We start from the raw sequence: 15139 nt of genomic DNA, 5'->3' as shown, positions 1-15139 counted from the left end.
TGATAAATGCCACATTGTAAAGAAACTGAACTTTGAAATTGAGAGCATGACTTGTTGCATTCCCCTTTCCTGTCTCACCAGTCACAAATGCAAACATCCTCTTTATTACCTGGATACCAGGATTATTGACTCCCATATTATGCATATTACAGCACGCTTTGGATATATCAGTTGAGCTACAAATAAGCGGCTGCTATTTTAAGCCATTAAGATATTGTGTTTATTCCTTCTAGAATATACTACTCTCCTTTGACTGACAATTGGCAATGTATTTATTTATGAAGAAGACATTTTTGCTACCAGACATGACTAAGCAGACTATTTTTTCTCCACACAGATAACTTATAGCCAGGTGTCAGTCTGCATAACTGAGTGTACATGCCAAGTTTGTCTACTCAAAATGTGGTAGAATTCTTCCCTTACAAGGAAGAAGTGACATCTGTTGTATTTGAACAGGGAAACTGCTTTTGGCTGGCTGTCCACAGTGCTGAATTGGGAAGAAAATCTGGTTGCCTGTTTATATCATCAGTTGTAGCACCAAGAAGGAATGTGATGAGTTATATTTCTACCTACTATTGTCTCAAACTCTATAAAAATGCTTTCTAATTTTATACCATCGCTGTGGTGTGTGGCATCCAAGGCAAACATCAAACTTTTCTCTTAATAACACCAAGACTGACAGGTAAAGAAAATCATCCTCATTTCTATTCATCTATCTCACATCCTGGATGCTTCATGTAGACAGTCAGTGGTTTCTAAAGTTCTTGTTTACATAAATATGAATATTATTTCATATTTTACATACTTTCAATAATGCTATATGCTTGGAAATCATGTTTGTTGCATTTTCAGGTGCATGATTATAAAGAAAATTTCTTCTTGTTCTGTAATGCATATTCATAGAAGACTAAGATGAAATATTGAAGTAGCATTTGAGAAAGATGTGTTTAAAAAACAGAATGGTCTGAAAATACATAATTTAAAAGAATGGGATTTCAATGTTTATTTAATTCTCAAAAAAAATCTGTTTCTAAGTGTATTAAATCGTAAATCAATTTTACTGTCTTGGTGTTTGGGCTGAAAAATTCTGATGCAAAACTGTCAAATATAGGCTGAATTATAAGAGTATATTAAATGTAGAAAATACTGGTAATCTCATTTCAAAAGTAATGGTAATTGTATTAGTATGTTTATTTTAGACCTGAATGCTTATTCTCATATCAGAATTAGCCTGTTTCTCTGTGTACATGGTAAATAGGGCTTCTTCTTCTTCTTCTTCTTCTTCTTTTTTTTTTTTTTTTGTGTGTGTGTGTGTTTTGTTTTTTGAAGTAGGGTCTCACTTCTGGCCCAGGCTGACCTGGAATTCACTATGGAGTCTCAGGGTGGTCTCGAACTCACAGCGATCCACCTATCTCTGCCTCCCGAGTGCTGGCATTAAAGCGTGCGCCACCGCGCCCGGCTTAGGGCTTCTTGTTAATGTAATTTTCAATGAAATGAGTAAAGACAGAGTACTTTATAAAACAGGCAACATTTCAGGTTGTCTTGTAGTTTTACAGTGTTCCAGTAAAAACAGCACAGTAGTATTAGGCCTAAGGTAAGCCATTATACAGTTTGACACATAAAGAATTGATAATCCTTTCCTATGTATTATTTCTGTATATGTTTGAATTGTTTTCCTGTATGTTATTTTTGTTACTAATGGGAGGATGAAAGTGAAATAGCTTCATTGGGATGGAGCCATCCTTAAGCATCTACTATGTGCCCATTGTTTCAAATGCACCATCTCTAATCCTCCAAACTTCTTGATATTAGTACTTTTACTGCCCAAATCAGCTAAAAGGAGATCAGTGGTTTAAATGACTTTCCCAAATACAGCTACATAGCAACAAATTACAATACCAATCTGTGTTCTGAGTAAAGCAGATTGTGTTATAGGTATGGGTTTTGCAGATGGTTAACACTTAACATACCAGGATGTCTTTTTCAGTGGTAGAGAAATTAGTCTACATTTTATTTTTTTAATTTTCAGCAGAAAACATTAGCTATTGTAAATGTCTCAAGGATGGTGTGGTCTTACTGGTGAAGTTCTTATATGAAATCCAAAGTATAGATTCCAAAAGGCTTATTCCACAGGGTAAGAACACACTTTTCCCCCAGTAGATATTTATGTGATTTCCTGCCCATGGTGACACGGGAGCACTCTTTTTAAAACTCAGTTTAACACTAGGCAAGGAAGGTTTCAGCTTGGCAAACATAAAATTATGAAAGTCTCCTCTTAGCATTAGAAAGACAGAGGGGAAAGCCGGGTGTGGTGGCACACACCTTCAATCCCAGGACTTGGGAGGCAGAGGTAGAAGGATTGCTGTGAGTTCGAGGCTACCCTGAGACTACATGACTACATAGTGTCAGCCTGAGCTAGCATGAGACCCTACCTCAAAAAAAAAAAAAAAAAAAAAGAAAGAAAGAACAAAAAGAAAAGAAAAAGAAACACAGAGGGGATTGGTAGGTATTTTCTTGCTTAATTCTAAACAATTAAAAACAAAGTGAAGCCGGGCGTGGTGGTGCATGCTTTTAATCCCAGCACTCAGGAGGCAGAGGTAGGAGGATTGCTGTGAGTGCCAGGCCACCCTGAGACTACAGAGTGAATTTCAGGTCAGCCTGGGCTAGAGTGAGACCCTACCCTCAAAAACCAAACAACAACAACAACAAAAAACGAAGTGAGATTTCAGCTGTGTGATCTTGCATATTTGGTCATATATGTCTCAATAACCTTGCATAGGATTGTTCTTTGGACTAATGTAAATACTATTTAAAGTTTATATCGCAGGTAGCATAGCATACCCTTAAAGTTGTATTTCTTTTTTTTATACTTTTTTTTTGTTCATTATTTATTTATTTATTTGAGAGCAGCAGACACAGAGAGAAAGACAGATAGAGGGAGAGAGAGAGAATGGGCACACCAGGGCTTCCAGCCACTGCAAACGAACTCCAGACGTGTGCGCCCCCTTGTGCATCTGGCTAACGTGGGACCTGGGGAACTGAGCCTCGAACCAGGGTCCATAGGCTTCACAGGTGAGTGCTTAACCTCTAAGCCATCTCTCCAGCCCAAAAGTTGTATTTCTTGAGAGCATGAAAATATACAGTTAAGATAGGTATTGTATTACTACTGTGATAGACTCTAAGACAGCAGAGTATATAACAAAATTGATCTTTTTTCATTGTTGAGTAAGACCCAGACTCAAAATAGATAAGGAAATGAGTAACAAAAGAATACTTTATGGCTTAGTGGTTAAGGTGCTAGCTTGCAAAGCTAAAGGACTCAGGTTTGATTCCCCAGGACTCACGTAAGCCAGATGCACAAGGTGGCAATGCTTCTGGAGTTTGTTTGCAGTGGCTGAAGGCCTTGGCATGCCCATTCTCTGTCTGTCTATCTATATTTCTCTCTCTCCTTCTCTCTCTGCCTCTTTCTCTCTTAAGTATGAATGAAAATCAAAGAAAAACAAAAATGTACTTTATAAGATAAGGAAAGCTGTTTTAGGGTGGTATGTAGGTGGTAGTGAAAGAGCATATCTTTATTAGAGGGAGAAATAATGGAAAGGTAAAAACCCGGGGGATAACACTATGGGTGGATGGACAGATTCTCTCATCATTCATTCCATGCCTTCAGGATAAAGTTATTTTTGCTGCCATCCAGTATACTATTACATTCCAAAAATGAAAGCCTTTATGTATTCCTTTTGTCAGGTATTTAATACATAGTTTTTGTAATTTCTTTATTATTTATCTTCAATGAAATGAATTGAGACAATACTTTCTAAAATATTTTGATTTAATTTTATAGCTTACTGTAAAATAATTCAGTATGCAATATTTAATTTTATTATGCTGATTTTAAAATTATTTTAGAAGAGAAATTAATATACAGCACATTATTTAGCTGTCATTTTGAAGAAAAAATTTGTTTTCTGGCCAAATATGGACAATTATTTTATTTTAGATAAGAAAGAAATAAACAAGTTTTATGCCAGATTGATTTTTAAGACTTAAAAATAACCAAATATTAATTTATATTAGAACATGTTGATTTCATAAATAATATACTCATTGTCACGCTTATCACTAATGACCATAATATTCAAAATAAAACTATATTAAAATAAAAGTATAATATGCTAGCATATTTACTAACCACATATGCTAGAATACTGGTAATTTCTTCAAGGACAAAAGTGATTACTTAAATTTGGTACAGTTCACTTTAAGGAAGAATCATAGTAAATTAAATGGTATTTAGCTATTTAAAAATCTTCATATAAATTGGATTCTATATAACACATCAGTTGTCTCTGAAAACATGGAATCCTTAGAAAAAGTTTGGGGCATTCCTTTTTTTTTTTTTTTTAAGTAGGGTCTTGTTTCTCACTCTAGCCCAGGCTAACTTGGAATTCACTCTGTAGTCTCAGGATGGCCTTGGACACATGGCAGTTCTCCTATCTCGGCCTTCTAAATGCTGGGATTAAAGATGTGCATCAGCATGCCTGGCCCAGGGACATAGCTTTTTTTTTTTTTTTTAAAGGATAAATTGTATTCTCAGACATGTCACAGGCTCCCCCACCACCTGCCACTTTCCCAGCAAACACAAGCCTTTTCTATTATTAAGTAGAATATCACTTTTTAAAAGTAGAGGGTGAGCTGGAGGGATTACTCAGTGGCTAAAGCACTTGCTTGAAAAGCCTAACCATCCAGGCTTGATTCCCTGGTACCCATGTAAAGCTAGATGCACAAAGTGACACATTCAACATGCATCTGGAGCTTGTGTGCAGTGATTACAGGTCCTAGTGTCCATTCCCTCTCTCCCCACTGAGACCTTTCAAACAACGAATGGAAATTTATTACTTTTTAATTCTTCATTTTGACCATAACCATTTCAGCTAGTATGCTTATTGGAAAATTTGATTTTCCATGGGTTCTTAAGCTAGGCTATGGCTTAGTGGGTAAGAGCACTTCTCAGGCAAGCAAAAAGGCCTGAGAGGGCCTAATTTGACCTCAGTTTGATTCCTTAGTACCCATGTAAACAGCCTTGTGCCACATGCCCCCATCCCTCACAGTCTACTCCCTTTCCTCCCATGGAGTTTTTTTTTTTTTTTTTTTCTTTTGCCTTGACTCATGAGTTTAACATACTCCTTCTTTTGTTATCCTTCTCAATTTTCTTACTCCACTGGTAGCAGTCTGGTTTTCTTTCTTTCTCTCTTTTTTTCTTTTACATTTTATAGTTCTTTTTCAGTGCATAAATAAAAATGAATGAATAATAAAGACAGTTTATAGTTTGTGGCATGTTAAAATATTAAAACTATCAAAATATGAAGTTTTCTATATAGATAAAACAAGGGTGAAACATGGTCCTTACCAAATTGGTCCCTTCTTCCTTGCAAGACTAATGAATGTAAAGTTATCCTTAAGATGGTATAGCAAAAGAAAATGGCAAGGGATTGAACATTGTGATTTGAAGAAGATGTTGAAAACATGTTTGGCTTCTTAATATTTAGGATGACAGCATGAACTACAAATCTCCATTGATTTTCATATACCCAGAGAAAGGAGTCTGAATTCAGTTCTAGTAAGGAAGAGTTAACCAGGTTATTTGTTTCTGCGGACGTAACAGCTGACTGAATCCATATTCTTTTATAAGTTAGTATCAGGTCATTTCACACTGGGGGTTGGAATAGAAAGACAAATTCGCTCAGTGGGAGCTCGGTAGCATCTTCGCAAGGGCTGGCACTTCACTCCATAGTGCTTATTTAGAGCTTTGTTTTCTACAGAGCTGTTTTCACTTGCACCAAGCAGAAAATGATGACACATTTGAACGTAGTACCACTCATGAGGGATTAAGATTTAAGAACTGAGAGTATCACATTCTGCATTACATTTCGGATAATCTAAATATAGCACAAGGATCATGAAATTGTACTATTTTCAGTTTCACCTTCAAATAATTCTTAGATTTTCCTTTTAACAAATCATATATTGTAGTGTAATATTGAACTATAATATGCAAAAAAAGATGTAAATATTTTTAAATTGGAACTTTAAATATGACTTTTTAACATTTTATTTATTTTTACACGTGTGTATGTGATGGGGGCAGATGCAAGAGTCTCTTACTATTGCAAACAAATTCCAGATGCATGCACAAGTTTTGAATCTGACAGTAGATGAATTGGCAGGAAATCTCCACACAATTTAACTTCTTATTCAGTGTCCTAGCACTTGATTTTCTTCTTACATCCTTCACAAACTTGTGAAGCAAGCCAAGAAGTCCAAAGAGAAACATGCAATATGTGTGTACAAACTCCTAAGTCCAGCTGCATGTAATACACAGCTCTAAGGCCAAAATAGCTAGGCTTCCAAGAATATGTTTGTAGAAGACCATAAAGATATATACCAGGCAAAACTCAGCCATAAACGATTTGGAAATATTTGCTTTTTGGGAAAAATTATTAAATTGTGGTCTTACTCATTACACTTTTCACAACTCTGTTGACAGTATTAATGTTGTTATTACAGTCAACTTACTAAACAAATAGACATATTTGTGCTAGAGCTATCTAGTCTTTTGGAGAAAATGAACTATTTTTCTTTGTTTATAATTATGAGTTTATAAGTAATATTAATGCTTATGCAACATGAATTCAAAGATTTTTCCCTTCATCCCTTTTCCTTGGTAGAATTTATACATATGTTTAGTCATGATATCAAGGGAGAAAGCATTTGTCACAGGTAAGTGGTTATTTTATTGTCTTTTTCCTTTCTTAGGTGCCACCTTTCCGACACAGCCAGGAACAACCCAACATAATCAAATACATTGAAACAAACTTCAGGGTTTTTCTAGTTCACATTTGGGTAAGAGCTGATGATATATACAGATGGTTTCATATTGCCAGAAGTATGGAATAATAGTATTGCATACAGAAATACTGTTGGGTTGAAGACTTATTGAGCACATATATAATACTATTCAACAATATTATATAGATACTTTTTTCTAAGACAAGCAATCACTCATAAGACAAAGAAAAATTATAGTTTTGCTCAAAATTTCCATCTGATTTTGAGACTTTATGTTAGCTATATCTGTTGCTCAAATAAGTCAACTATGCTTTTAGCTGTTTGAAGAGTAACAGTGGAAAGAGAACAAGAACACATGGAAATAAAGGAGGAGCAGCCGAGCAAACACATTACACAAAAGCATTGCATATAAGAGGAAGGGAGAGCCTTAAGAGGAAAGTGTCCTAAGTGTTAAGTGTTTCATATCCTCAAGATCAGATGAAGGAACATCATTTTTTTGGGAAAAGAACATGCAATGGATGTAGGAATGCTCATTTAGGGTCTTCTGAATACTTAGTAATTGGAAAAAATAAATGTAGCATTAAGATAGGTTTTGCAGAGACAATGACAACTTATAAGGTGCTGAATTGAAATTTGGTGTTTGTGACTATTCCAAATCTACAGAGTATGAATGATGTTTCCTCATGTGTCTGTTCTACTATAGTTATTAGAAATATTCCTTATTATCTTCCCGTGCTTTGGCAGAGACAGAAACAAAACAGAATATCCTGAGGTAAATCAGAGTACACAGGAACTTTCCACTATGTAAAGTCATCAGTTGAAGGAGGAGCAATGCTAGTCCTGATGGTAGTATGTGTATTAGAATGTGTTTCATTTACCAAAGGCTTATTATGTGTCTGGGATTATGCTAACAAATTTGATTATATTTTCATTTCATTCTTTCTTATGTTTCCTCGTTATGGTGGATTTTTATGTCTGTTTTTTTTAAAGTAAACATAAGTCAGTGTTTTATGTTAAACAAACAGAACAAATTTATTATTTGATAAAGGGATGTTTTATGAAGCTGAGCAGTACAGTGTCAGGAGGCTAATCTATAGCTTGTTTTTCTCCATTTGTATTTATGCATATCAAGGGAAAGGTAATCATTATAAAATCTGGCGATTAACCAACATTTGTGACAGTATTTTTCAGAATCAGTTCCAGGTTTCACAGAAAAAATTATGCCTAAAAGAGTTTGGCTGAAGTATCAGAGACTGAACCAAAGAATTTTAGCTGAAATGCTAAAACAAACTTTGGGGAAAGGTGTTCAGAAGACACATCATGTTGCAGTATTGGAATAGCACAAATAAGTAATTTGCCCAATATCACATAGCAAATAAATTGCAATGTGAGATTTTAAACATTTTATTAGGAGCTTTCACTGAGCTACCCAAGTGGATTTCACTGAACTGTATTGACTCTTCCATTAGTTTTTTTATTGCTGTGGTATCTTGTAATGTTAATGTAGTGTCTTGAACCAGAACATATTTAAGACACTACAATTTTGAAGACGACATTTTACATAGCTTTACAAGGTTGTATTCCTTCCAGTGTCTGTAGAGGACTCATTTCTTTACTTTCCATAGAATATAAAAGCCACTTATGTTCCTTGGCCCATGGCTTCTTCCCTGTATCCTTCTTGATGATCTTCAGTGTAATCATATAACAAGATTACTGGGAAATTAATAACCTCAATGCTAAATATTCTACACAATTTTCACTTTTAAGTGTTTATTGAATAGAAAATGTGTGTGTGTATGTGTGTGGGTGTATGTGTGTATGTGTAGGTTCTACCTCTCAAGTTTAAAAAGGTACTCCATTGCAAAAACAATATTAATAATAATTTTTTATTTGGAAGCATAGATACAGCCACAACCACATTAAGAGACTTAACACTAGTATGTCTGTGAAATGTGATTGGGAAACCATAGATATATGCCTTTATACAAAGCTTTATCTTATTTGGCTTGTCTAATTCAGTACTTCTAAAGATTTTTAATGTCATTAGCTGGTTGTATGAATATGAATATTTATCTACATCTACCTTGCTAGGTTTTAAGTACATAATGGGCAAAATGTGAACTTTAAAAAATTTTGTTTACCTTGGATAGGATTATTGACATTTGTGTTAAAAAAATTAACTTAATTTTACTTTCATTTGAGGACAGGTTATGCGTCTAAGGGCTATAAGTCAACTTTGGAGCAAAATAGGTTACTTGAATTTGAACTTTACATATAAATGAACTATTTTGGCATTCATTAGAGTAAAATGAAGAAATTGCCTCTCTCCCATGTCTCATACTCACATAGTAAGTTTTATGCTTTTGCTTAATCACAAAAGAGTTTACTCTTTTTTTTATTGGGGGGTGGGGGTAGCTTCATAGCTTTTTAATGAAAGGCACATTGTGTTATATGTAACTTAATGTTTCTTGTAGATTTACTATTTTAGTGAAGGGCTAGAAGTGGAAAATATTAAGCCTTAGTGACTTACAATGACATAATGCTGTATTTAATTAAAATGTGTCCTTAATATTTCACTTAGGCTTTCAAAGCCCTAGAACTTTATCTAATTTCACTTTTTATTTAAAGCCAAAAGTTCTAAAAATTTTCATGTTTGCCATTCCTTTTCTAAAATATAATGAAAGTTAATTTTAAATATTAGGTAACTTTAACTAAATATCTTGCCAACTTTTTTTTCCTGGAGACTCTGTTTTTAAAGAAAAATTTCCATTATTTTTGCTTATTTTTAAATTATTTATGCATATTAAGTACCACTGACATTTAAGCCTGAGGAATATAAAGATATATAACATGAGGAGACATTGTCATTCACATATATACATGACATAAGATGGAAAATGTGCTGAGTGCCTATAGAATCATGGACATTTTCTGCAGAATCATCAAACATATCCCAGTGGGTTTTCCATTGGTAACTTGCACAGTAGTGAAGCCTTGGGGACCTAGTTTTGAACAGCTGGTCCCTAAGACAAAGTTGTACTTTGTCCAGTTCCAGCTCTGCAAATGCTTGGAATAGCAAACTGCAAGCCTTATTAACATAGCATACTTTCTTTTTTTTTTAATTTTTATTAACATTTTCCATGATTATAAAATATATCCCATGGTAATTCTCTCCCTCCCCACCCCCACACTTTCCCATTAGAAATTCCATTCTCCATCATATTACCTCCCCATTACAATCATTGTAACTACATATATACAATATCAACCTACTAAGTATCCTCCTCCCTTCCTTTCTCTACCCTTTATGTCTCCTTTTTACCTTACTGGCCTCTGCTACTAAGTATTTTCATTCTCATGCAGAAGCCCAATCATCTGTAGCTGGGATCCACATATGAGAGAGAACATGTGGCGCTTGGCTTTCTGGGCCTGGGTTACCTCACTTAGTATAATCCTTTCCAGGTCCATCCATTTTTTCTGCAAATTTCATAACTTCATTTTTCTTTACTGCTGAGTAGAACTCCATTGTATAAATGTGCCACATCTTCATTATCCACTCATCTGTTGAGGGACATCTAGGCTGGTTCCATTTCCCAGCTATTATAAATTGAGCAGCAATAAACACGGTTGAGCACGTACTTCTAAGGAAATGAGATGAGTCCTTTGGATATATGCCTAGGAGTGCTATAGCTGGGTCATATGGTAGATCAATCTTTAGCTGTTTTAGGAACCTCCACACTGTTTTCCACAATGGCTGGACCAGATTGCATTGCCACCAGCAGTGTAGAAGGGTTCCTTTTTTTCCACATCCCCGCCAACATTTATGATCATTTGTTTTCATGATGGTGGCCAATCTGACAGGGATGGTTCAACATACGCAAATCTATAAATGTAATACATTACATAAACGGGTTGAAGGACAAAAATCACATGATCATCTCATTAGACGCAGAGAAAGCATTTGACAAAATCCAACATCCCTTCATGATAAAAGTCCTACAGAGACTGGGAATAGAAGCTGCAGTTAATTACTGTAGATGAACAAGAGAATTAGTAACCTTGTTGAGAATGTAGCAGAAAAGCTCATGTAAGTCCTATTTTAGGAGAAAGCAGAGTAAAGGAAGTTGTATTAACCAAACCACAGTCAAGATGGTAAAATGAATATGCATAATGAACTGTGTCTTAAAACACTAGAGAGTCTATAGAGGTGCAGGTTACAAGGTGAACATTATATAGAAGGCTTTTCTTGGCTGTTGCATACCTTACCAGAATTAGCAAAGATAGTTATAAAGAAGTCTAAGCCAGCAAGAAGATTCTGAGTTCAGGCCAACCTGGAATACATAGAGACCTTATGTCTAAAACCAAACCCAAACAAAACAAAAAGTGTTGACATTTCCCTTTTGATATGAAACTTCTTAGACATGTAGTGACCATAGGCCTTCAGACCTAAGGTTTATTTGGGGTTACATAATGACTTCAAATGTCCCCACTGGGTATTTGCTTAGTCTGGTACACTGTGACCATATGACAATGTGAACCACAGTGATTGTATGAGTAGATTTCTTTATATGGATGTGTCTGTAGCAGGGAATATAGTTATATGGGTACTACTCATTATATATATGATTGTACTGATGTCGGTCATAAGTCGAGTGTTAACCTGCTATTAATCTGGGCATTTTTTTTAAACAGCATGGTTGTAGCATCTGGAGTTAAGAGGGCAAGCTATAATTAGGATAAATCAAGTGACTATTGGAGGAGTAACTATCAGATGAGAGAGATCCCCAAGCTCCTCTTTAAAAGTTATTCTTTTAAGTTAGTTAGATTCCTTGAATCCACTGATATTTGTCTTCTTTGCCTAGGACAATTTTGAAAAGTAGCTAAAAGATCCACATAAGCTGAGATCAATATTGGATGTCAAAAATGGCACTTGAGATCAGAGTTCATAGGAAGAACATGAAGCAGAGATTAATGGGGAATGAATGGGGACCTTGGCCTTAGGAAGCTGGTGAGATTAGAAAAACAAGGGTATGAAAATCATACACATGTATATGCACAGATAGTGGTGCTTTCTGTTTTTTAGCTGTATGCTACATAATTAACTTGCAACCGTGTATATTAATGCATTAACATACACATATTTGTCTACTACATTTTTCCACTAAGGAAACACACAGTGAAAACTAAATAAAAATAAATTTATTCAACAATTCCCATTCTTTATTAAAATATATCAGTTTCATATAGAAGTACTTGGGCTGAAGCACAGAAACTATAGGATGAATGTGAGGTACTGATGAGCTAGAGGGAGAGAGGGAGAGATAGGGGAAGGCAGAAAGTGGAAAGGTAGGAATGGAAAAAAAATAAAGGAAGGAAGATAACGGATGGAAAGAATGTAAAAAGACAAACATACAAAAAGCTAAACATAAAATAACCAACCTGAAATCAAACACTCAAAGCTGGAAGAATTTGGGCAAGAGACTACATCATGGCAGTACTGGAATTAGCCTTGGGTTCTAAACAACCAATGGCTTATATATATAGTAGTGTCTACACAGAAAGAACTATGAGTTGAGTGCTGAGCTGTGTGACATTGGTTTTAATGCATAGACAAACACTGCATTCTACAAAGGGGAAATGAATAGTAGGATTTAAAGGCTGTGGTGGTTTGATTCAGGTGTCCCGCATAAATTTAGGTGTTCTGAATGCTAGGTTCCCAGCTGATGGAGATTTGGGAATTAATGCCTCCTGGAGGGAGTGTATTGCTGGGCATGGGCTTATGGGTGTTATAGCCAGTTTCCCCATGCCAGTGTTTGGCACACTCTCCTGTTGCTATTGTCCACCTTATATTGGCCAGGGGGTGATGTCCACCCTCTGTTCATGCCATCGTTTTCCCCTGCCATCGTGGAGCTTCCCCTCGAGCCTGTAAGCCAAAATAAATCTCTTTTTCCCAGAAGCTGCTCTTAGTTGGGTGATTTCTACCAGCAATGTGAACTGGACTGCAACAGTAAAGTGGTACCGAGGAGTGGGATTGCTGCTAGACACCTGACTGTGTGGCTTTGGCCTTTTGGAGCTGATTTTTAAGAGGAATATGAGAGGATTTGAAACCTAGGCCTAAGAGATGCCTTATAGTGCTGTAAGTACAACTTGATGGACTATTCTGGTCAGAGCTGCAAGACCTGAGTGCAGTAAGAACTATGGTCTGTGAGGTTTGGCTTATGAGGTGAGAAAGAGCTTTGCTTGGACTGGGCTAGCAGTTTGTATGAGAAGCTTGCGCTTATGCCCATGTCCTGAGAAGTTGTACAGGGTTGCTTTGTGTAGAAATGAACTGGTGTGACCAGAGGGATATGACACAGAAAGAAAAAATCTTTGGGTGAACTGTTGCCCATTCAGCTGCAACTGAGAGATTACAACTTTTGAGACTGGGATACCTGACCTGCGCTAGGGCAACAAGAAGAATGTAGAGTCTTTTGAAGAGGCCTGAGTGCTCAAGGATTGTCCTGTTCTTCAAAGTCTGCTTTATTCCCCCCTGGATTAACAAATTGGCACCCTACCTGGTATTATGGAGTATAAGAAAAGCTAGAAAGGGGGTCATTAAGTTTGCAACACAGTCTTGTGTTTTGGAAATGGCCATGGGCAATGTGAAGCAGGTTTGCTGGATGCCTGCATAGAGACCCCATGGGACAATGAGGATGAACCGTGGATTGCAGTGGAGACCCAGTGGAGATGCTGGGACCAAGAGATGGCTGCTGAGGAAAGCTGCCGGCCCCGATGAAGTTTTCCAGGACTGTGAGTAGCCTAGCTAGAGGGGCAGAATTGGAATGCCAGAGACTTGCTGCTGGTTAGAATTATTTGACTTGGAGATTTGTCACTGGCTAGAATTGTTGGACTTGAAGCTACAGAGTTTGATGTTTGCTCTGGTTGTTTTAAATCTTGTATTGGTTGACTATTTCTTTGCTATATCTAATGCTGTCTTTTACAATGTGAATGTTTATTCTGTGCTTTTTTTTGAGGTTGGTTTTGGTATTATGGCTCAGTTAAAAGATCTTAGACTATGGGGATATATGAACATCATTGGGATTGATAAAAACTATGGGGACTCTTAAAGTTGGACTGAATGCATGGCATTTAAAATCATGTATGTTCATCAGTTTATGGGGGCCAGGGGCGGAATATGGTGGTTTGATTCAGGTGTCCTCCATAAACTTAGCTGTTCAGAATGCTAGTTCCCAGCTGATGGAGATTTGGGAATTAATGCCTCCTGGAGGGAGTGTATTGCTGGGCACAGGCTTATGGGTGTTATAGCCAGTTTCCCCATGCCAGTGTTTGGCACACTCTCCTGTTGCTATTGTCCATCTTATATTGGCCAGGGGGTGATGTCCACCCTCTGCTCATGCCATCGTTTTTCCTCCTGTTGCTGTGATCCATCTTCTGTTGGCCAGGGGGTGATGTCCACCCTCTGCTCATGCCATCATTTTCCCCTGCCATCATGGAGGTTCCCCTCAAGCCTGTAAGCCCAAATAAATCTCTTTTTCCCAGAAGCTGCTCTTGGTTGGGGGATTTCTACCAGCAATGTGAACTGGACTGCAAGAAAAGCTATTGACCACTATAGCATATTTTTAAAATAAAAAATTGTTGGACACTAGTAAATAAATTGTATAATCTGGAGTGAAAAGCCAGGCTATCTAAAAATCCACAGCCTTATATAAAATTGGGAAGTTTTCTCTAAAGTATAGTGCTGTCATGACTTCAGCAGCCTGGTAATGTTAGTTTATTAATCCCTGACATTCCATCACTGCGAAGTCTAATCCTTTCCACTTGTTTTAGTTAGCAACCTTGGTAATGGTTCTTTTGTTTACATACATTTGGAAAAACTCCCATCCCTAATTTGATCACCCACACCTGGAAAAACTGGTAATTTCATTTGAAGATTCAGGTGCCCTCATTAAGGAAAAAACATTACATAAATGCCCTGCTGGTTGAACAAATTTGCATTGTTCTTCCATAAGCACCTCACCTACTCACACAAAATAGTATATGCAAAGCAAAACAGATGAGTGTCTTTTGACAGGGGGTGAAAATACTCTTGTGTTTTCCAAAAAAAAATCTGTAAGATTTTTCATATTTCTTGGCACAGTTTACCATATGGAACAACCTTAGCCATCAATGTTGCTGGTATGTATTCAGTATCCAAAGACAGAGCTGGCCTATGTACCTTAAACACATCATTTCTCACAGGAACATTTCACTTATGTGCCATTTTATTATTCACATGTATCTTTTAGAATTATTC

General features: G+C 36.5%; 1 protein-coding gene across 1 annotated transcript in view; it reads left to right on the top strand.

Moving 5' to 3' along the window:
* The first annotated feature begins 588 nt into the window (after positions 1 to 588).
* Positions 589 to 15139, top strand: part of Sema3e (semaphorin 3E) — a 243072-nt gene continuing 228521 nt past the window's right edge. The window contains exon 1 of the mRNA XM_004662235.2: positions 589 to 682. The gene's annotated coding sequence lies outside the window, so the exon portion shown is untranslated. The remainder of the gene's footprint in view (positions 683 to 15139) is intronic.

The sequence above is a fragment of the Jaculus jaculus genome, chromosome 10 (genome assembly GCF_020740685.1).
Source record: "Jaculus jaculus isolate mJacJac1 chromosome 10, mJacJac1.mat.Y.cur, whole genome shotgun sequence".
NCBI lineage: Eukaryota > Metazoa > Chordata > Mammalia > Rodentia > Dipodidae > Jaculus > Jaculus jaculus.
Note: the sequence above shows the minus strand (reverse complement) of the source record. Positions and strands in the feature narration are given on the sequence as shown.